The sequence below is a fragment of the Lissotriton helveticus genome, chromosome 5_1 (genome assembly GCF_964261635.1).
Source record: "Lissotriton helveticus chromosome 5_1, aLisHel1.1, whole genome shotgun sequence".
NCBI lineage: Eukaryota > Metazoa > Chordata > Amphibia > Caudata > Salamandridae > Lissotriton > Lissotriton helveticus.
This window is the reverse complement of record NC_136065.1, coordinates 1,241,748,454-1,241,770,321: the sequence shown is the minus strand read 5'-3', so window position 1 is coordinate 1,241,770,321 and position 21,868 is coordinate 1,241,748,454. Positions and strand designations below refer to the sequence as shown.

The 21,868-nt window shown below is 43.5% G+C and overlaps 1 protein-coding gene across 1 annotated transcript in view; it reads left to right on the top strand.

The window, feature by feature from the left end:
* Nucleotides 1–21,868, top strand: part of LOC144752612 (uncharacterized) — a 38,762-nt gene that overhangs the window by 5,519 nt on the left and 11,375 nt on the right. The window lies entirely within an intron of this gene.

Sequence of the window (21,868 nt, the reverse complement as noted above, 5' to 3'; positions counted from 1 at the left end):
GCTAATGTACGTACATGGGCAATGAATAGGCGAAAGCTCTGATCGGAGGACTACCTTTGATATTGCATGTGTAATGCTGCTGCCCACCCTGGACATTTCTACGGATAATGATACCTGTCTAGGATTGTTGTAATGATTGACGTGCAAATGTGGGGAGGGTCTATTGGAGAGACATACGAGCACCCCTTTCGCTGTACAATGTTTTTCTTTTGAATGCTGGAAACTTGAGAAATAAAATAAAAATAAAAAAGTTTCCCTTCCTGCAGGTAATTGTAGAGAGAGGGGCGACCCGCTCTCATCCAGGGAAGCCTAAGTGGTAAGTATTCTACCCTGAGGCATTGTTAGGAGGGGCATGCAGTGTTTATTCAGTTAGACCAGGCTGGGCTTTGTTTCGCATTGTTGTTACCTTGTGGCCCTTGGTATTGTGTTGGTTTTGGTACCCTGGGGTACGTTGTTACCTGTCGCCCTTGGTTTCTTGCGTTGTTTTACCGAGTGGCGTTGTTTTCCTGGGTTGTTGTTGTCGTCGTCACTGCTATTGTTTCTTGAGTTGTTGTTGTTGTTTGCAAGCTCCTCGGCAATAGCCATGTATCTTTAGTTAGTTGTTAGTATTATTCCTTTCTTGGGTAAGTCTATATATGAAGTGTTATGTCCTTTTGGGTCCCAAGAAGGGATAAGGTCGTATGCCCGGGTGATTGGCAGAATTATCAGGTCATTACAATTCTTTAACCACCCTATTAAGGCGTTCTACCTGGCCATTGGCTTGTGGGTTATAATTGGACACTCTGTTGTGCACAACACCACATCTTTCAAGGAATGAATAGAACTCCTTGCTAACAAATTGAGGACCATTATCAGAAATGATCTCAGCAGGCAACCCGTCACGGCAAAAAACTTCATCTAAAAATTCAATTCAATTCAATTTGAGTTGAAGTAATTTTATCTACAATCTTCAATTGAGGCCGTTTTGAAAAATAATCTATTAAAACTAAAGCATAAATATCCTTGTTGAGAGACAAACCGAGAGGACCAATGATATCGATACCCAGTTTCCTCCAAGGACCTTGAACATACTCAATAGGAGTGACATCCACAGACAGTGGTTTGACTGATTTATCACTTTTAGAACACGGAAGACACTGTCTGACCCATTTGTCAACCATACTATTGACACTAGGCCACCAGTAGAACTCTCTAATCCGTCTTTTGGTGCTGGACATACCCATGTGGCCTTCATGAGCCATGGAACTGTAGTGGGGCTGAGCCTTGCAATCATACAGTGTTAGGTTAGCATGAGCTTATTAGAAGTTTAAACGCCATTTAACCTTTTGCTTTCTTTTGCACACAGCACACACATTGGCTATTGTTTAGAGTTAGGCCGAGTGTTTTGCTTCACATGAGAAAAACTTGTTTTTCTACATTGCTAGACTTGCTTTGTAAGCTTAGTCTGAACAGTGAGTGCCGAGGCCTTCGAGGTTATATCAAAACTGTTGCTGTTATTCAAACTGATCGGCGCACGTTCTAGCCATTACATATATGCAGCTGTGGCCAACTCCGATACTGGCGCCTTTAACAGTGCACTGTGTAGGCATGATTGAACACACTTGGAGAACATTCGTATGCTGAGAGCTTGTGCAGAACTCAATGTGATTCACTCCTGCTAATCATTGAGGTATGGGGTCGCCTATGCAAGCCTAAGAGACCTTCTTTAGTAATAAAAATAACCTGCTAGCAAGGGAGGGTGAAATATAGGTATATATTTAACCTGTTTCCATTTAGCATTATAACATACTTTCTCCCTTTGTATTTTATGGAATAGTAACTATGCTTACAATCTTATTTCTTATATGTCTGCTTGTATTAGCTAAGATGCTGAACCGGAGATCACGGCGTTAAAATAAATATTTTAAACTTGCACGTGTCTCCCTTTACTCCCTGTTCTGGACTGGTATGAAAGTATAACGAAAGAGTGCTCATGTTGCCCACCTTACCGGAGTTATCCTAAGTCGCATGTTCTGGGTTGTCTAATCATTGGTTACTTTACTACAGGACAAAGAGCTAATGAGACACTGATTCTAGTCTGGTCGGGGATTTTGGATACTAAGGTGAGTTTTTGGCACACCCTAATTCACTGAGGTCCTGAGTCTCTGTGCACAGTTCTGTGTCTGAGCAGAATCCCTGAAACATGGCGCCCTAACAGTGGTGGTCTTATTTCATGAACGCTTGAGTAGTGCTTATATCAGTCCTAAACCCTTCACTATTGTTTCCAGTTAACAGTGGTGACGGATAAACCTACCTATAGTTACATAGGTCTTTTCAAGCTTGAATCTTTCAGAACGGTTTCCTTTTGAATTACTACCCAGTTCTGCTACATTGTCTTGCATTGTACCTATCCTGTCTGTGTCGTAATGGTGACGTTGACATACCGCAGCATAGTCGCATTGCGGTCCGCAATCATTTGCAGGCTTATAACGTTGCCTTGGAGGGCATGGCGGTTATTTTGGTAGTGAGTGCTGAGATAGCTTACCCGTTTTAGATTTTCTACTCATGGGTGACATTTCCTGCAGTGGATGCAGCTACTCAGGTGTTTCACACTTATTCTCACACAGCCGTGCCCGTGGAATATGTTCCTTATAGGACACAGAAAATTCCGATTTCTGCATGGCAGCACTGTGTTTGGTTTAATGGCGCCCATCCCCACAGTTTAACGGCGATTAGATTAGGTCCTTTGTCCATTCCAGGCGCTTATTGGCCTGTTTTGGCTGGATTTACCACGCATCCTCGTGCGGGGGCAGTCCCCGTTGCTAAGTTGAGGCTACTATATACCTCCGCAATTGGAAATATCAGGGCCTTGGTTCAATATGTTACCCGCAATTTCCAGGGCAGGGCCCCTGCTGTTGCGGCGCTCCCAGCGGGACTGAGCAGAATGAAGCTTAGTCCCGTCATGGTTAATGGGGTTATGGGCAAGCGTCCCCAGGATAAGGATGATATGCCTTTCCAGCTTGCCGAGAAATTTGACCAGCTGGAAGCAGTGTTTCCTAATTCGAGTCCTGTAGAAAAACACAGGATTCTTACAATTAGTTTGCCCAAGGACTTGGTACCAGAAGCCGGTGACTGTGAGTCATGGGGTAGAATCGTTGCGGCGGTGTACATGAGGTGCTTCAGCACTCTGTCAATGGCTGTCCTGCCGACGGTCATTAAGCGTGTTCAGGATGAACACGGACCTGAGGCTGCGGTTGAATTGGGAATTGAATTGGGGTTGAATTGGGAATTGGCTCATTTGACGTAGTTTCCGATCTCGTCCTTTCTAATATAAAGGGAGATGCGGTAAACTTCCAAGTGTCTAATGCTTTGCGCGATGTCCCCGATGCCGCTAAACCCCGACAGTTACCGAGAAGTATTACGGCGACTTATACGACCATAGGCCGTAATAGTTTAGGTGTCAAGCCCTTTTCTGCTAAAGATAAAAAACAAACTCAGGGGTCGAAGTCTGAAAAAGACGATCAACCCAAAGCTCCAAAGCAAAATTGGAACAAAAAAAGAAACAGGGAAAACAATAGAAACAGGAGTCCCGTTCCGCATCAGCCGTGCCTGCGTCTACTGAGCGCTCTTATGACTTGCGCTACCGCGCTACGATTAAGTCACCTGATCATTTTCAGGTTCCTGATCAACGCTCTCCTCGTTCTTTACAGGACACATCGGCCTCATCGTCCGGTGGTGGAGGCGGCGGCAGAGGACGGGGTGGCCAGCAGACTCGCGATCAACCCTGCCCAAAAGACATAAAAGGCAAGCAGGACGATTACTCACAGAAATGACCCCAGTTTCAGAAAAAGAAAGTTGCCGCTTTAACAGCGAGATATGCCACAGATAGTGAGAACTCCGCTTCGGAATCAGACTGGGCGCAGACGCTGTTGGACAGCGCGGCGGAGATTACCATTGCTCGAGAGGCCCTGCGTCCACTACTGAAGGTGACAGTGACTGACAAATTTGTTGTTGTTGAGACAGCTGATACTAAAGTAGCCCCCGCTGATAGGGTTTTTGAAATTGACCTTTTAATTGAAGGTGACATACAACGTACCATAAAAGGGGTATTTTGTGAAAATCTTACACCTACGTATGACATTTTGTTAGCGGAGGCTGACTGGCCCCCACCTTTTGTTCTCGCAGCTCCGAGAGGGGAGGAGGTAATCCTCCCTAGTTTCGCGCACACAGTGTCAAAGGAGCATGAGCTGAATTTTTCAGAAGAGTGGGCTAAGGCACTTGCGCCTGCTTTGTACCGTACTCACTGTGGTTGGGATAAATTCTCCCCCCTACATGGGTTCACTCCTGCTAATCATTGAGGTATGGGGTCGCCTATGCAAGCCCAAGAGACCTTCTTTAGTAATAAAAATAACCTGCTAGCAAGGGAGGGTGAAATATAGGTATATATTTAACCTGTTTCCATTTAGCATTATAACATACTTTCTCCCTTTGTATTTTATGGAATAGTAACTATGCTTACAATCTTATTTCTTATATGTCTGCTTGTATTAGCTAAGATGCTGAACCGGAGATCACGGCGTTAAAATAAATATTTTAAACTTGCACGTGTCTCCCTTTACTCCCTGTTCTGGACTGGTATGAAAGTATAACGAAAGAGTGCTCATGTTGCCCACCTTATCGGAGTTATCCTAAGTCGCATGTTCTGGGTTGTCTAATCATTGGTTACTTTACTAAAGGACAAAGAGCTAATGAGACACTGATTCTAGTCTGGTCGGGGATTTTGGGTACTAAGGTGAGTTTTTGGCACACCCTAATTCACTGAGGTCCTGAGTCTCTGTGCACAGTTCTGTGTCTGAGCAGAATCCCTGAAACATGGCGCCCTAACAGTGGTGGTCTTATTTCATGAACGCTTGAGTAGTGCTTATATCAGTCCTAAACCCTTCACTATTGTTTCCAGTTAACAGTGGTGACGGATAAACCTACCTATAGTTACATAGGTCTTTTCAAGCTTGAATCTTTCAGAACGGTTTCCTTTTGAATTACTACCCAGTTCTGCTACATTGTCTTGCATTGTACCTATCCTGTCTGTGTCGTAATGGTGACGTTGACATACCGCAGCATAGTCGCATTGCGGTCCGCAATCATTTGCAGGCTTATAACGTTGCCTTGGAGGGCATGGCGGTTATTTTGGTAGTGAGTGCTGAGATAGCTTACCCGTTTTAGATTTTCTACTCATGGGTGACATTTCCTGCAGTGGATGCAGCTACTCAGGTGTTTCACACTTATTCTCACACAGCCGTGCCCGTGGAATATGTTCCTTATAGGACACAGAAAATTCCGATTTCTGCATGGCAGCACTGTGTTTGGTTTAATGGCGCCCATCCCCACAGTTTAACGGCGATTAGATTAGGTCCTTTGTCCATTCCAGGCGCTTATTGGCCTGTTTTGGCTGGATTTACCACGCATCCTCGTGCGGGGGCAGTCCCCGTTGCTAAGTTGAGGCTACTATATACCTCCGCAATTGGAAATATCAGGGCCTTGGTTCAATATGTTACCCGCAATTTCCAGGGCAGGGCCCCTGCTGTTGCGGCGCTCCCAGCGGGACTGAGCAGAATGAAGCTTAGTCCCGTCATGGTTAATGGGGTTATGGGCAAGCGTCCCCAGGATAAGGATGATATGCCTTTCCAGCTTGCCGAGAAATTTGACCAGCTGGAAGCAGTGTTTCCTAATTCGAGTCCTGTAGAAAAACACAGGATTCTTACAATTAGTTTGCCCAAGGACTTGGTACCAGAAGCCGGTGACTGTGAGTCATGGGGTAGAATCGTTGCGGCGGTGTACATGAGGTGCTTCAGCACTCTGTCAATGGCTGTCCTGCCGACGGTCATTAAGCGTGTTCAGGATGAACATGGACCTGAGGCTGCGGTTGAATTGGGAATTGAATTGGGGTTGAATTGGGAATTGGCTCATTTGACGTAGTTTCCGATCTCGTCCTTTCTAATATAAAGGGAGATGCGGTAAACTTCCAAGTGTCTAATGCTTTGCGCGATGTCCCCGATGCCGCTAAACCCCGACAGTTACCGAGAAGTATTACGGCGACTTATACGACCATAGGCCGTAATAGTTTAGGTGTCAAGCCCTTTTCTGCTAAAGATAAAAAACAAACTCAGGGGTCGAAGTCTGAAAAAGACGATCAACCCAAAGCTCCAAAGCAAAATTGGAACAAAAAAAGAAACAGGGAAAACAATAGAAACAGGAGTCCCGTTCCGCATCAGCCGTGCCTGCGTCTACTGAGCGCTCTTATGACTTGCGCTACCGCGCTACGATTAAGTCACCTGATCATTTTCAGGTTCCTGATCAACGCTCTCCTCGTTCTTTACAGGACACATCGGCCTCATCGTCCGGTGGTGGAGGCGGCGGCAGAGGACGGGGTGGCCAGCAGACTCGCGATCAACCCTGCCCAAAAGACATAAAAGGCAAGCAGGACGATTACTCACAGAAATGACCCCAGTTTCAGAAAAAGAAAGTTGCCGCTTTAACAGCGAGATATGCCACAGATAGTGAGAACTCCGCTTCGGAATCAGACGTGGGCGCAGACGCTGTTGGACAGCGCGGCGGAGATTACCATTGCTCGAGAGGCCCTGCGTCCACTACTGAAGGTGACAGTGACTGACAAATTTGTTGTTGTTGAGACAGCTGATACTAAAGTAGCCCCCGCTGATAGGGTTTTTGAAATTGACCTTTTAATTGAAGGTGACATACAACGTACCATAAAAGGGGTATTTTGTGAAAATCTTACACCTACGTATGACATTTTGTTAGCGGAGGCTGACTGGCCCCCACCTTTTGTTCTCGCAGCTCCGAGAGGGGAGGAGGTAATCCTCCCTAGTTTCGCGCACACAGTGTCAAAGGAGCATGAGCTGAATTTTTCAGAAGAGTGGGCTAAGGCACTTGCGCCTGCTTTGTACCGTACTCACTGTGGTTGGGATAAATTCTCCCCCCTACATGGGTTCACTCCTGCTAATCATTGAGGTATGGGGTCGCCTATGCAAGCCCAAGAGACCTTCTTTAGTAATAAAAATAACCTGCTAGCAAGGGAGGGTGAAATATAGGTATATATTTAACCTGTTTCCATTTAGCATTATAACATACTTTCTCCCTTTGTATTTTATGGAATAGTAACTATGCTTACAATCTTATTTCTTATATGTCTGCTTGTATTAGCTAAGATGCTGAACCGGAGATCACGGCGTTAAAATAAATATTTTAAACTTGCACGTGTCTCCCTTTACTCCCTGTTCTGGACTGGTATGAAAGTATAACGAAAGAGTGCTCATGTTGCCCACCTTATCGGAGTTATCCTAAGTCGCATGTTCTGGGTTGTCTAATCATTGGTTACTTTACTAAAGGACAAAGAGCTAATGAGACACTGATTCTAGTCTGGTCGGGGATTTTGGGTACTAAGGTGAGTTTTTGGCACACCCTAATTCACTGAGGTCCTGAGTCTCTGTGCACAGTTCTGTGTCTGAGCAGAATCCCTGAAACATGGCGCCCTAACAGTGGTGGTCTTATTTCATGAACGCTTGAGTAGTGCTTATATCAGTCCTAAACCCTTCACTATTGTTTCCAGTTAACAGTGGTGACGGATAAACCTACCTATAGTTACATAGGTCTTTTCAAGCTTGAATCTTTCAGAACGATTTCCTTTTGAATTACTACCCAGTTCTGCTACATTGTCTTGCATTGTACCTATCCTGTCTGTGTCGTAATGGTGAGGTTGACATACCGCAGCATAGTCGCATTGCGGTCCGCAATCATTTGCAGGCTTATAACGTTGCCTTGGAGGGCATGGCGGTTATTTTGGTAGTGAGTGCTGAGATAGCTTACCCGTTTTAGATTTTCTACTCATGGGTGACATTTCCTGCAGTGAATGCAGCTACTCAGGTGTTTCACACTTATTCTCACACAGCCGTGCCCGTGGAATATGTTCCTTATAGGACACAGGAAATTCCGATTTATGCATGGCAGCACTGTGTTTGGTTTAATGGCGCCCATCCCCACAGTTTAACGGCGATTAGATTAGGTCCTTTGTCCATTCCAGGCGCTTATTGGCCTGTTTTGGCTGGATTTACCATGCATCCTCGTGCGGGGGCAGTCCCCGTTGCTAAGTTGAGGCTACTATATACCTCCGCAATTGGAAATATCAGGGCCTTGGTTCAATATGTTACCCGCAATTTCCAGGGCAGGGCCCCTGCTGTTGCGGCGCTCCCAGCGGGACTGAGCAGAATGAAGCTTAGTCCCGTCATGGTTAATGGGGTTATGGGCAAGCGTCCCCAGGATAAGGATGATATGCCTTTCCAGCTTGCCGAGAAATTTGACCAGCTGGAAGCAGTGTTTCCTAATTCGAGTCCTGTAGAAAAACACAGGATTCTTACAATTAGTTTGCCCAAGGACTTGGTACCAGAAGCCGGTGACTGTGAGTCATGGGGTAGAATCGTTGCGGCGGTGTACATGAGGTGCTTCAGCACTCTGTCAATGGCTGTCCTGCCGACGGTCATTAAGCGTGTTCAGGATGAACACGGACCTGAGGCTGCGGTTGAATTGGGGGTTGAATTGGGAATTGGCTCATTTGACGTAGTTTCCGATCTCGTCCTTTCTAATATAAAGGGAGATGCGGTAAACTTCCAAGTGTCTAATGCTTTGCGCGATGTCCCCGATGCCGCTAAACCCCGACAGTTACCGAGAAGTATTACGGCGACTTATACGACCATAGGCCGTAATAGTTTAGGTGTCAAGCCCTTTTCTGCTAAAGATAAAAAACAAACTCAGGGGTCGAAGTCTGAAAAAGACGATCAACCCAAAGCTCCAAAGCAAAATTGGAACAAAAAAAGAAACAGGGAAAACAATAGAAACAGGAGTCCCGTCCCGCATCAGCCGTGCCTGCGTCTACTGAGCGCTCTTATGACTTGCGCGACCGCGCTACGATTAAGTCACCTGAATATTTTCAGGTTCCTGATCAACGCTCTCCTCGTTCTTTACAGGACACATCGGCCTCATCGTCCGGTGGTGGAGGCGGCGGCAGAGGACGGGGTGGCCAGCAGACTCGCGATCAACCCTGCCCAAAAGACATAAAAGGCAAGCAGGACGATGGCTCACAGAAATGACCCCAGTTTCAGAAAAAGAAAGTTGCCGCTTTAACAGCGAGATATGCCTCAGATAGTGAGAACTCCGCTTCGGAATCAGACGTGGGCGCAGACGCTGTTGGACAGCGCGGCGGAGATTACCATTGCTCGAGAGGCCCTGCGTCCACTACTGAAGGTGACAGTGACTGACAAATTTGTTGTTGTTGAGACAGCTGATACTAAAGTAGCCCCCGCTGATAGGGTTTTTGAAATTGACCTTTTAATTGAAGGTGACATACAACGTACCATAAAAGGGGTATTTTGTGAAAATCTTACACCTACGTATGACATTTTGTTAGCGGAGGCTGACTTGTAGTGTAGCTCCTATTTTCCCAATAGGCTCTGCGCATTGGAATAGTACCTACAGCAGTAAAGGCCTAGGCCAGACGTTAACTAGGTCTACTACTGTCGATACTAGACTTAAGTTTTGGGTTTGCCAGCGTAGCTCAGAGTTCGCTAGAAACTTTCTCGAATGTTCAAGGAGGAATTAACTTCCCTGATTAGACAAGAACTGATTTAGTTTCTGACAACCATAGAACATGACAACTTTGCTCTCCCCTAATCAAGAGTCAATCTCAAGAGTCGTGTGAGCACAAGGCAATTATTTTACTCAGTCAGTACGTGCATTCTTAGTCTCATCAGATTGTAGAGAAAAGGAAGAGACGGGCGTGTTCAATAAAAAGGTGTTATTTATTGATCAGTCTCTTTTCTCGTACAAGAGAAATGGATCGATATTATTGCAATACTTATAGTTAAGTAAAGTGCATACATTAAAAGCAATAGTATAAAATAATACTGTAAAAACATTGATATGGTTTCTGAGCCATATGATGTTTAAAATGATTAAAATATATTTACATACACATATACATTTGACTAACGTACTCAACTGGTGTTTCTAAATACGCCTACCCCGTGTACCTGACCTAAGTCTAATGCGTGGGCGGGAATAGAAAGTTACAGTTTAAGTTAAGTTTGTTTTTGCCAAGTGAATAACTAAAGAATTCTCTGTGAGGGGTTATTCAGTTCTGTACCTGGAATTTAGGATGAATGAGGAATGGTATCTCTTTCTCTGCTCTCGATATTCCAGGCTGCCCAGAAGCGCCGGTGCTGGGTCTCTCGGCTTGAGATAGCAGCGCGTCTCTCAGCGCGTCAGGAAGGCGGGGCTGCTGCCAGCGGGGTCTGCTTCTGCTCTCGGGCTTCGGCAAGTATGGCTGCTCCGTCTTGTCACCACGCGTGTGTTTGCATAGGGCAAGATCGGCAATATTTATACCTAAAAGGTGCCGAGATTGACGTAAGGATGGACATAGATACGTCAATAAAGATGTCATACGACTTGCTCGTTAGCACATTCTTTTACTGAAGTTCTCTGTGAAATCAAAACAATGGCCGCACGGATTTTCCAGGTTGTCATAGGTTTGATTTGTTATGAGAACGTCGTATGCCTTATCAGGGGCTGGAGGAATGTCGCTTGTCTAATTAGATCTCAAGCGTTATGACCTAATCAGATAACACGTTCCTGTGCCGTAGTGTGACTGCGTCAGATAACGGTATCTGCATCATGGGGGCTTTTCTTGCCTCATGGGCTGACTGTTAGTTAACTTGATAGTTAGTTTAACCAGAATAGGGTCAAGAATAGGGGGATCGATTCAGAACCTATAGGAATACATGACACCCACTCCACGCTAACTATTGTCATATTTACTAATCTATGCATAGTATAACATAGTACAACATACTATAGAGTATAGTGTATACCTCACCACCCCAAAATACATAAATGCATTTTGAAATTTTCAAATATACTGAAAAATTGCAGTCATATATATTGTATGCACTTAAGCTATGAATTAAACGCTAAAGTAAACACGCATTTGTAGACATTATTGCTTATTTGGTATATGAGAAATACACATGAAATGGCTCTTAATATGGCTATACAGAAAGAAAGTTCGAGACCATCTCATCACATAATAAAATATTTGTGAACATACCAGCGGGCAACTAAAGTTTATAAAGTATCTAAAAATAGAAATCTTAGTTCTCTAGGAATAGTTTCTTACTGTAAGCAGAAGATAAGTGTCCCGAAAATTTTGTGAAAAATAATTTGGGGCTGCTAAAAAATTGTTGTCCGTGAACTGGTGGGAAGAATTGTTCATGTGACTTTATTTTTAAAGTTGAAGGCCGAATTCAGGGAACGCCGTGTGCGAGCTTGCTCCAAAGTCTCTATTTCTGTTCTGGAGAGAACATCATATCATTAAGGCTTTCGAAAAAACTGTCAACAGCTTCATGGGAAAGTTCCACTAAGTCGGAAATAGGGGTAACCATGCATTCGTGCGCATGATTGTCTGCATTGACATTCTGATTCGCATTGCTGACAGAAGGTCGTACCTGTTCAATGCTGCTTTCATCTTGAACTTCACTACTCTTCAATCGTAGTGGTGAAGATTCCAGGAATGCCGTCATCAGGATTGGTAGCCTTTGAGGGCAGCACAAAGCGTGAACCTTGGTAGGAACCAACAATGTATCTGCATCCACTGGCGCATCCGATTGTAGCGTCAGACAGGTGTCTAACACGCATTCTTCTCCGCATAGCAGACATCTCAATACAGGTAAAACACATTTTTGCCACATTGGTCGAAATGATAGAAACCAAGTCATGTTCAGGTCTCTAAGCCGGGAGAGTCCCAGGATTTTTGATATCCGGTCCCGGTATCCAATGGCTAGGATTGTATCTTCCATTGTCGCGAGAGTTTGATCTGTGACATGGGTTGCCATAACGAAAAGTAAGGACTAAGAATAGGATTCCTGCAATTAGTCCCAGGATCAGGGGAAGTCCGCCAAAAATCGAATGGACGAAATCTGGAAAAATACCCAGTATGGCTTTGAATGGTGTTAATGCCATCGAAAATACTGTCTTAAATACCTTTGAGACCCCAGTGGTATCAGAAATATTTAAGATTTCGCTCAGGATTTCCGCGAAATGTACGGGGGAATTAGTCGATAATAATGTATGTATCTCTGCAGTCGTCCTTGCGACTTGTAGATCATACGTTTCTTTTGATGACGTGAGCCTTGTAGGCGTCTGAAGAAGCACTGTTTTCATTCTGCTTAAAGTATCTATTCGAATAGAAGTAATTTTCAAACTGGGCCATGCCCTTGCCTCCCTGTCTGGAAAGGAGCTGGGGAATAAAGAACGTCCACAGCACTTGACCTTCGCCGTCGTAGTGACTAGATAAGGAGTCCCGGGCATAAGACTACAACATCTGCGGTCTACAATAAGAATGTAACTCCCATTATAGAGTCTTTGAAAGAATGGTTCTATTTCAGTTGCAGGTGCGCCTTGCTGGCGACATGAAAGGTTGTATGAATTCCCTTCACAGGCTCCATGCAAACTAATTCCGTTACACAGAAGCGTGCCGCTTAGTGACATAGCACAATTGTTGCCACTAAGAAACACTTTCTGTCCTTTATTACTGACACATGCATGCGAATAGGGCAGGTTCCAAGTTGTTTTAAGGTACCCCTTTCCCAATTTCTCGTACATGCCAGCCTGTATATATTTTTGGCAGTATTGAAACCTGAAGGTTGAGATTGGAATATTTATGATTCCGTGGATTATCCATTCACTGACTGGTCGTTCTGACATTGTCATTGGTAATCTTTCTAGTTTTTCAATGCTCAAGATTGTATAATCAGCACCCTTTTGCGCCATACCGATTTGTCTATCAGTAAGGTTAAAGATTTGGAATAGTGACGTTGTGTTGATTAAACGCCAAGGCACATAGCCTGAACGCAGATTTTGTAACGTCCAGCCAAGCTGTACAATAGAACGCAATTGTGACTGACCATGTTGTAATAACAGTAAGTCTTGCGATAATATATCGATTGCTGACGACACAATGCTGTCCAATGAAAAAATTCTGGAGGACAGAGTCATTAACCCATTGTCCACTACAGAAAGTGATTTTTCCAAATTAATACGGTCAATTTCCCGTATTCTCTCTGCTGTTTCAATTTGATTAACCTTCCAGGCCTCATTGTATGCTGCATATACAGAGGCTGCTATGAAACGCTTTTGACGCTGTTTGCGTGGTCCCATTATGAAATCACGCAAGTCAGCACCATCAGTAAGTAAAGTTAGGTGTTGCTTAATTTCAGGCAGTGTGCAAGTTTGTAGCCATTGAAGGCATAATTTGCCCACACTGTAGGTTGTTATTATCCCTGGGTGATGTCTTTGGGGATATCTAGGGTCTGGCCTGGTCATTTTGAAACCCTGTGTTTTATTCAGGAATCTATCTTGACAGTTATTTGTATCTGTGGGCGAGATCAACCATTGTTTCCAATCAGGATGTGTTCTGTTTTGGTTTAATATATGGTTTACGTCTATCTCTTCATCTGTATCAGAGTTATTGCTAAACATTATTGGCTTTGGAATAGACAGTTTATTTAAATCTTTGATTTTGGCTAAGCCAAGACAGGTGGTTTGTTGAACAGTGTCATTTAAAAATATCATTTGTTCTGGGATCATGCAGGCTCTAAACAAAGCTTCTAAACCCTGTACTTGCCAATCTTTTGTACCCCAAACACTTTTCAAATCAACAATTTTGTCCCAATAATCAAATCCAAAGGTATTCATTTTTTCGAAGAATGAATCTGAATATATCAATTTTGTGTTGGTTATCATGGTTTTCATCCCTGTCTTGTTTGACATTTTAAAATAAAATGTTTCAGCATTACTTGTGTTAAAACCTGAAAAATATGAATATTTGTCATAAACGGTTCTTGAGCTCCCTTTTGGAGGTGTTGCACAATGTTCCCATTGATTATAATTTAAAACATTTCTAGGTTGTGCAGATTTATGCAAAAAATGATTACCATAGTGGTTATAGCAATACATACTATCATAATTTGTAGAACCTTGCAAATAATCATGTTTTGTAAATTTAGCAGACATTACTAGATCAGACATCATGTTGTTAATGCTTTCGAAGTCCCAATCATCAGCAAATGAGTTTGGTTTTGCAAAGTCACTCAAGGAGATCTTGATTTGGTGTGGATATTTCAGGATCTCGACCGGACCATAAATTTCATAGTCAGTGTTGTCCCAGGCTACCCCACCAGGTATCGGATTGGCTGTGAAATTGGCTGAAGAAAGTTCTCTTTTCTCGACGTGTGAAGATGTGTGTGGTTTGAGGATCAAGTTGATGTTCTGACTTGCTGTGTCCATTTTAGCATATTTTCCCTCAATGAAACGTCCCAAAGTAAATACCATGATGAGCCAAAGTATGAGGATAAATGCACCAAAACCCACCCAAAATTCAATCCATGGAGAAATCAGATATGTTTCTTTCAGTTGTTTCAAAAGTTCCTTAGCTTTGTCTTTAAAGGATTTTGATGATGGCTGTGTCTTTGATTCACTGAAGCCTTCAGAGGAATCATCGAAGTTGATGAAGTACCCGGATGCAGTTCTGTCAATTGTTCCAATTGCTTCAGGATTTTTGTTTCTTGCATTGTCACTTGGTACTTCATTGTAGATTGGTGTGTCTCTGCTAAATGTTTTTATTTGGGTTTTCAGAGGTCTGAGTTCTATTGCATTGTTGCATAGTCCTTGTTGTTCTTCTGTAGGCGTTTCGAATGTGATGAGCCTCTTCGTTAGGACCTCTGTACTGGTAGCAAACCTTGGTGTTCTGCTACTTATTGGGAGTCCACTTGGCCTACTGTTTGTTATCGGCCACATGTTGTGGTTTTACCAGGTCGATGGATACAACTCGGTTCTCCTTTTTACCAGCAAGTGGCGGTAGTACTACTGATCTTGTCCCGTTGACAGACAAGACAGGAACTGATTTTCTGTAAGAAGGCCCAAATTCCTTCTTTACCGCGATCTTCTCCCTGACTAGATCCCCGACTTTTGGAATCCAGACAGGTCTTGCTGGGACAGGTGGTGATTCTTCAGTGGTTGTTGGCTGTTGTTTCAACTGTATGTTGCTCAGGTCTTTTCTTGTTTTGTTTAAGTCCTGCAAAATAGCCAAACGGTCTTTGACATCAAAGCTTTTTTCTTTAACCACTGAAGTCTGACTATCAAGGTCAGAGATTATCATTCTAGTTCCAAATAATAATTCGTACGGACTGAATCCCTTCAGAGAATTTCTTGGCAAGTTATTTAGACTACGTTGGACACTTATTAGATGTTTGACCCACCCAGCTCCCGAACCTAATATCCTTTCCATTATAGATTGCTTTCTGCCTTGGTTTTTTCTTTACACCATCCAGTACCCTCAGGAAGGAAGTGAGAAGATTCCCGCTGGGCTGTGCTCATTAGGCCATGTTTCCCCCCCGGCCGGAGGGCTTGAGTGAAAACAATGGTCGAACGTAGCATGCTCTTAGCGTATATGCCATTTAGACTCGCAAATCTTTGTATAACAGTCCGGACGTCAGCCGAATGCTGGTGATCTACATTATAAGTGGAAACTAGCCTGTATATGTTAATCGCAAGCCCTGCTTTTTACTGGTGATATTATCTGCCTTGATACGACGAGGTATTAAACTGTTTCTCTCCCCACTGCGATCTCTGTTGCAGTTTGGGCAGTTTTTTACAAACATGGTGTAATGCAGGCTCATGCCTGGCCACCAGTACCGTGATTGTAATTCTTCCAGAGAATCTTTCAGTTTGAGGTGTCTGAGACCCTCGCCCATGTGTGCGTCTGCGATTAACAAGTTTCTCCTGTCCATGTTTGGAATCACTCTATCCCCCACTCCAGGGATTCGAGCAAAAGGGACGGAGTTTGCATCGATTATGTATGTATAATTGAGTGGATAGTTGATCGGTAACGCTGAGCAGTCGCCTTTTGATGACGTTTTCACCGCCAGCATTGTTTCACCGTCAATGTATTTTAATGTACGCTTTTTTCGATCTACGGGAGCCGGTTTAGTGGCTGCCGCTGCGGCTGCTTCAGCCAATGAATTCCCTACAACGTGAACGCCATCACGCTGATGACTCAGTGAGTGTGTCACGTGAGTCTTTGGTAGTTCTTTTTGTAAAAGAGCTACTTGTTCCCAGAGCAGTTTCTGCTTTATTGGTGCATCTGTGTCATCTTTGTAACCGTTCTGAATCCATGTCTGCAAATCCTTGTTATATGATTTGACGCAGTAATATGAATCTGACACTATAAGTGTCGGGAATTCGCGATCCGCATTATCTAGCGCCATTTTCAAAGCTATTATTTCAGTTTGTAGTTCTGAATTAGTTTCTACTGAGTGTGATTTTGTTAATAGAGGTCTTAGTTTACCTCCGCGCCACACTTCTTTTGTAATCTCACATGTGGGGTTGTATGCATGTTCTCCCCAAACGGAGGGTTGAGCATGTCCGTCTGTATAGATTACACAGGCGTAATGTCGTAGAGGCAGAATGTCGATTGGCAGAGGATACGTCTTTTCATATTTTAGATTTTTTAATTCTTCTAGTTCTTAGAAAATTGTCAACCATGCTATACTTGATAATTCATATCCTACGTACAAGACTGTCAGATGGGCAATTCTGGACTTTTTAAAGTTGAATTTGTAACCCTCTGCAGCGAACCCAAGTATTATGGTGTTCACTCTTTTCAAGTGAGTCTCCAAGTCATCATCTGTTAAGTAAATGTCATCGACATAAGATAATGCTTCATCATCATATAGTTGTAGTAATTCTGTTACTCTCGCTGAGAATACTCCCGGGCTATTCTTGTACCCCTGGGCTAATCGACAGAATTGCTTTTGAGTGCCATTTACTGAGAATGCAGTTAAATATCTGCTCTCTGGTGCTATGTTTTGACAAAAGAATCCATTGGAGATGTCCAAGGTTGTTTTGTATTTTTTGCGCACTATGTTATTCATTAGTGCAGCACTGTGTGAGTTTTGCACTGCAAAGGTTTTGCAACATGTGTTAAGGTGTCGGTAATCCAAAACTAGACGATATGAATTGTCTGGTTTGGACACCGGAAACAAAGGATTGTTCATTTGTGAGGTGCAAGTTTCAATCACCCCCTGGTATTCTAGCTGATCTAGTATTTCATTTACCTGTTTTTTAGCTTCTTGCTTAATTGGGTACTGCCTTTGTGCAGTAGGTTGTGATTTTAACTGGATTTTGTGAGGAGGAGAATCCTCATCCCATCCTACATGATTTTTATATAAAGCAGGTGCTAAGGCCACTGCCCACTTTCTAGCAAGTGTGTATTTTTTATGAATCGGGATTTGATTCGAGAAGGCAGGCATAATTACTTCTTCGCCATGAGGGCACTCCCTGACAAACTCTGGTGGCCAGTCTTTTTCAGCTAGAAGGATGTCATAACCCTTGGAGAGGTTATCCCAAAATAGTCCCCTTATTTTCCTAGTCTTATCTCCCTCTATACGTAATGTTATCTCGTATATCTTGTGGGGCTTGCTAACTCTGGTGTCTGCAGTTTCCACTTGAAGGTATTCATTCGTGTCCACTGTCTCCAGATGATTCATAAGGACTTTGCGAGCTATGCTCACTTCTGCTGCGCTGTCTAGCATTGTCTGAGCCCACTCTCCGTTTTTCAGTTGTGTCCTCAGTATTCTCGGCATTGTTAACTACCTTGATACTGGCTACCTTCTTTTTTGGAAATTGTAATTTCTTTTTTAGATGAGCAGGTTCCTTGTCTTTGGACTTGGCGTGCTCTTCTCTTTGTTCTGATCGTCCTCTTCTTTCCGATTTCTGCGAGGAATTCTGAAAAGATTGAGAGGGACGTGTATCAATGTCTTGATATCTATCAGGTTTTTTAATATTATCCCTATTTCTAAGGTTATATCTTTTCCCAGAGGGGTCACTCTGGGGTGACCTGTGTCTCTGGTTCGGAGATTTCTCCCTTCGCCTAGGAGACCTTCCTCGGGACTGGAATTTCTTGTCTTTTGGATTGGATTGTTTGTTTCCATCCCAGTTCTTTTTTGGTGAATTATTATTAAAAAATATTTGTTCTGGACTCTGTCAGTTGCGGTTTTACTGGTATTCCACCTAAACTGTCTCTACCTAGTTCTTCATAGGATTTTTCTATGATTCTGGCAATTTCAGCTGGTTGGTCTGCTATATCTGTCTCTTTTAACCTCTGGCGGATCGCCACGTTTGCTGCTTCACCTTTTATATTGGCTAGTAATATAGCCGAGACCTGCTTGAAGTCTTCCAGTAATTTCATACCAAGAGTTAAAGCAGGTTCTGGACCGTATTCATCTTGAATTTGTTTTAGCACATCTGGTATCACCGAAATGGAAGGAACACCGTGCGTTTTTGTGTAGATTGAAGCAAAGACTGTACCCCAAGTGTCACAGTCCTCTATGTGTGGTGCGATTCCCATTGGGAGACATATAGTCAGAATCCTGTGTTTTTCTATCGGGGTGGTGTCAGGAAACACCGCCTCTATTTGGGTGATTTTTTGTGCCAACCAGAATGGTATCTGTTCCCGTTTAGCCGGAACTTTACCTAGGCAGGATTGGATGTTCTGTGGTGTGATTTTATTTGTGTTCCCCTGGTGAGGGGTCAGCTGTGGTAGTTTAATCGCTGGCTGAATTGTTGAAGTCCGCATTACATACTGAACTAATTGTCTATGAATTTTTAGTAATTGTTTTAGCTGTATTAACAGCTCTCCTGTAGACATTCCTTCGATGTCTGGGTGTGGTGTGTATCCGGCTAAGACCGGCCACGTTGCTCCTGGTCTACCTAAAGGACCGAGCCTTGTAATGTGATTGTTATGTATTAGGGCGCCATCAAATAAGAGCAAATGCTCTTGGAATTTGAGTGGTACTTCCACCTCCTCGAAAGGAGTGTAAATGTCGGGTGGAACCTCTATTTTGTAATAGTGGAAGTACTTTGTTACAGCATTTGCTGCTGGAGAATGTATCCATGTATAGTATACCTCTGTCTGCCGATATTCGTGTGCCTCAATTACGAATATGACTGTGCCACCTCTAGGTGTCAGTCCATTTTCTATAAGTTTTAAGGTTATAGATTTCCTTTTGCTGACCGGAATGAGTATTATATCCCCGTCCGCATCTAGTGCTGCAGTATCAGCTGCTACTATTTCAGCTGCTAATCTAACTGCCTCTCTTTCTTCATCACTGTCTCCCATTTTACCGACAGGATGGTATTATGTTTGTTTGCAGATCAGGTTTCTTATGGAACAAAGATTAGATGCACAATATTTTGGAACAGTGTATCCTTCAACGTTGACTATACCAAGAACCATACATAGGAGTTCCCTCCTGCGAGGTTTTGGAGGATATTACCTTTCACCCACTCCAGACGTCTTTGGAGTATTTGGGAAAAGGGGTCTGAGTGAGAAAGCACGACTGAGTTACTCTAAATGTCTTACGTTAGTTTTATCGCCCTTTCCAAACGCGTTGGGCGCCATGTAGTGTAGCTCCTATTTTCCCAATAGGCTCTGCGCATTGGAATAGTACCTACAGCAGTAAAGGCCTAGGCCAGACGTTAACTAGGTCTACTACTGTCGATACTAGACTTAAGTTTTGGGTTTGCCAGCGTAGCTCAGAGTTCGCTAGAAACTTTCTCGAATGTTCAAGGAGGAATTAACTTCCCTGATTAGACAAGAAGGGATTTAGTTTCTGACAACCATAGAACATGACAACTTTGCTCTCCCCTAATCAAGAGTCAATCTCAAGAGTCGTGTGAGCACAAGGCAATTATTTTACTCAGTCAGTACGTGCATTCTTAGTCTCATCAGATTGTAGAGAAAAGGAAGAGACGGGCGTGTTCAATAAAAAGGTGTTATTTATTGATCAGTCTCTTTTCTCGTACAAGAGAAATGGATCGATATTATTGCAATACTTATAGTTAAGTAAAGTGCATACATTAAAAGCAATAGTATAAAATAATACTGTAAAAACATTGATATGGTTTCTGAGCCATATGATGTTTAAAATGATTAAAATATATTTACATACACATATACATTTGACTAACGTACTCAACTGGTGTTTCTAAATACGCCTACCCCGTGTACCTGACCTAAGTCTAATGCGTGGGCGGGAATAGAAAGTTACAGTTTAAGTTAAGTTTGTTTTTGCCAAGTGAATAACTAAAGAATTCTCTGTGAGGGGTTATTCAGTTCTGTACCTGGAATTTAGGATGAATGAGGAATGGTATCTCTTTCTCTGCTCTCGATATTCCAGGCTGCCTGCGAGGGCTGCCCAGAAGCGCCGGTGCTGGGTCTCTCGGCTTGAGATAGCAGCGCGTCTCTCAGCGCGTCAGGAAGGCGGGGCTGCTGCCAGTGGGGTCTGCTTCTGCTCTCGGGCTTCGGCAAGTATGGCTGCTCCGTCTTGTCACCACGCGTGTGTTTGCATAGGGCAAGATCGGCAATATTTATACCTAAAAGGTGCCGAGATTGACGTAAGGATGGACATAGATACGTCAATAAAGATGTCATACGACTTGCTCGTTAGCACATTCTTTTACTGAAGTTCTCTGTGAAATCAAAACAATGGCCGCACGGATTTTCCAGGTTGTCATAGGTTTGATTTGTTATGAGAACGTCGTATGCCTTATCAGGGGCTGGAGGAATGTCGCTTGTCTAATTAGATCTCAAGCGTTATGACCTAATCAGATAACACGTTCCTGTGCCGTAGTGTGACTGCGTCAGATAACGGTATCTGCATCATGGGGGCTTTTCTTGCCTCATGGGCTGACTGTTAGTTAACTTGATGGTTAGTTTAACCAGAATAGGGTCAGGAATAGGGGGATCGATTCAGAACCTATAGGAATACATGACAGACTGGCCCCCACCTTTTGTTCTCGCAGCTCCGAGAGGGGAGGAGGTAATCCTCCCTAGTTTCGCGCACACAGTGTCAAAGGAGCATGAGCTGAATTTTTCAGAAGAGTGGGCTAAGGCACTTGCGCCTGCTTTGTACCTTACTCACTGTGGTTGGGATAAATTCTCCCCCCAACATGAGATTCCCTTGTGGTCTATGCCACAGCCTCAACCTCAATATCCCATGCGGCGTGAAGTGAAAGCTTCGGTCGCAGAAATCCTTGATCAATTGGAATATCAAGGTGTGATTGAAACTTGTGTGTCTCCGATGAATAAGCCTCTTTTTACTGTGACCAAGCCTGATGGTTCTTACCGTTTGGTGTTGGATTACCAACATCTAAACTCGCATTGCCGTACCTGTGCAGTACAGAATACTCACGGCTCTCCCCTGGTGGATGGTCTTCTGCGTAAAAGGTTTAAAACCACGCTTGACATTTCCAATGGATTTTTTGCCCACATCCTTTCAGGTTTAAGTAGTCAATGGACCGCTTTTACCAGCGGTGTCACACAGCGAAAATTTAAACGTTTAGCTATGGGCTAAAAGAATAGTCCAGGTGTGTTTGCTGCCCATATATTTTCTCTTTTAGAGAGAATCGACCCAGATGCGTGTTCTTATGTGGATGACATTTATCTCACAGATGACGAGATATGGGCGCATAGGTGCCGCGTTGTTTTGCGGACTTCGTTTACAAATTTAACTTTGCAAAGTCACACATTGCAGAGTACACAGTGTTGTTTCTGGGCTATGAGCTCAACAATGAAGGATGAGGATTGGCTCCTCACTTCTTGGAGAAATGCGCACAACTGCGCGCTCCTACAACACGGAAAAAAGTGCAATCCTTGCTGGGATTTTGTAATTTCGGGCATACATACATTCCTGAATATGCCCAGTGT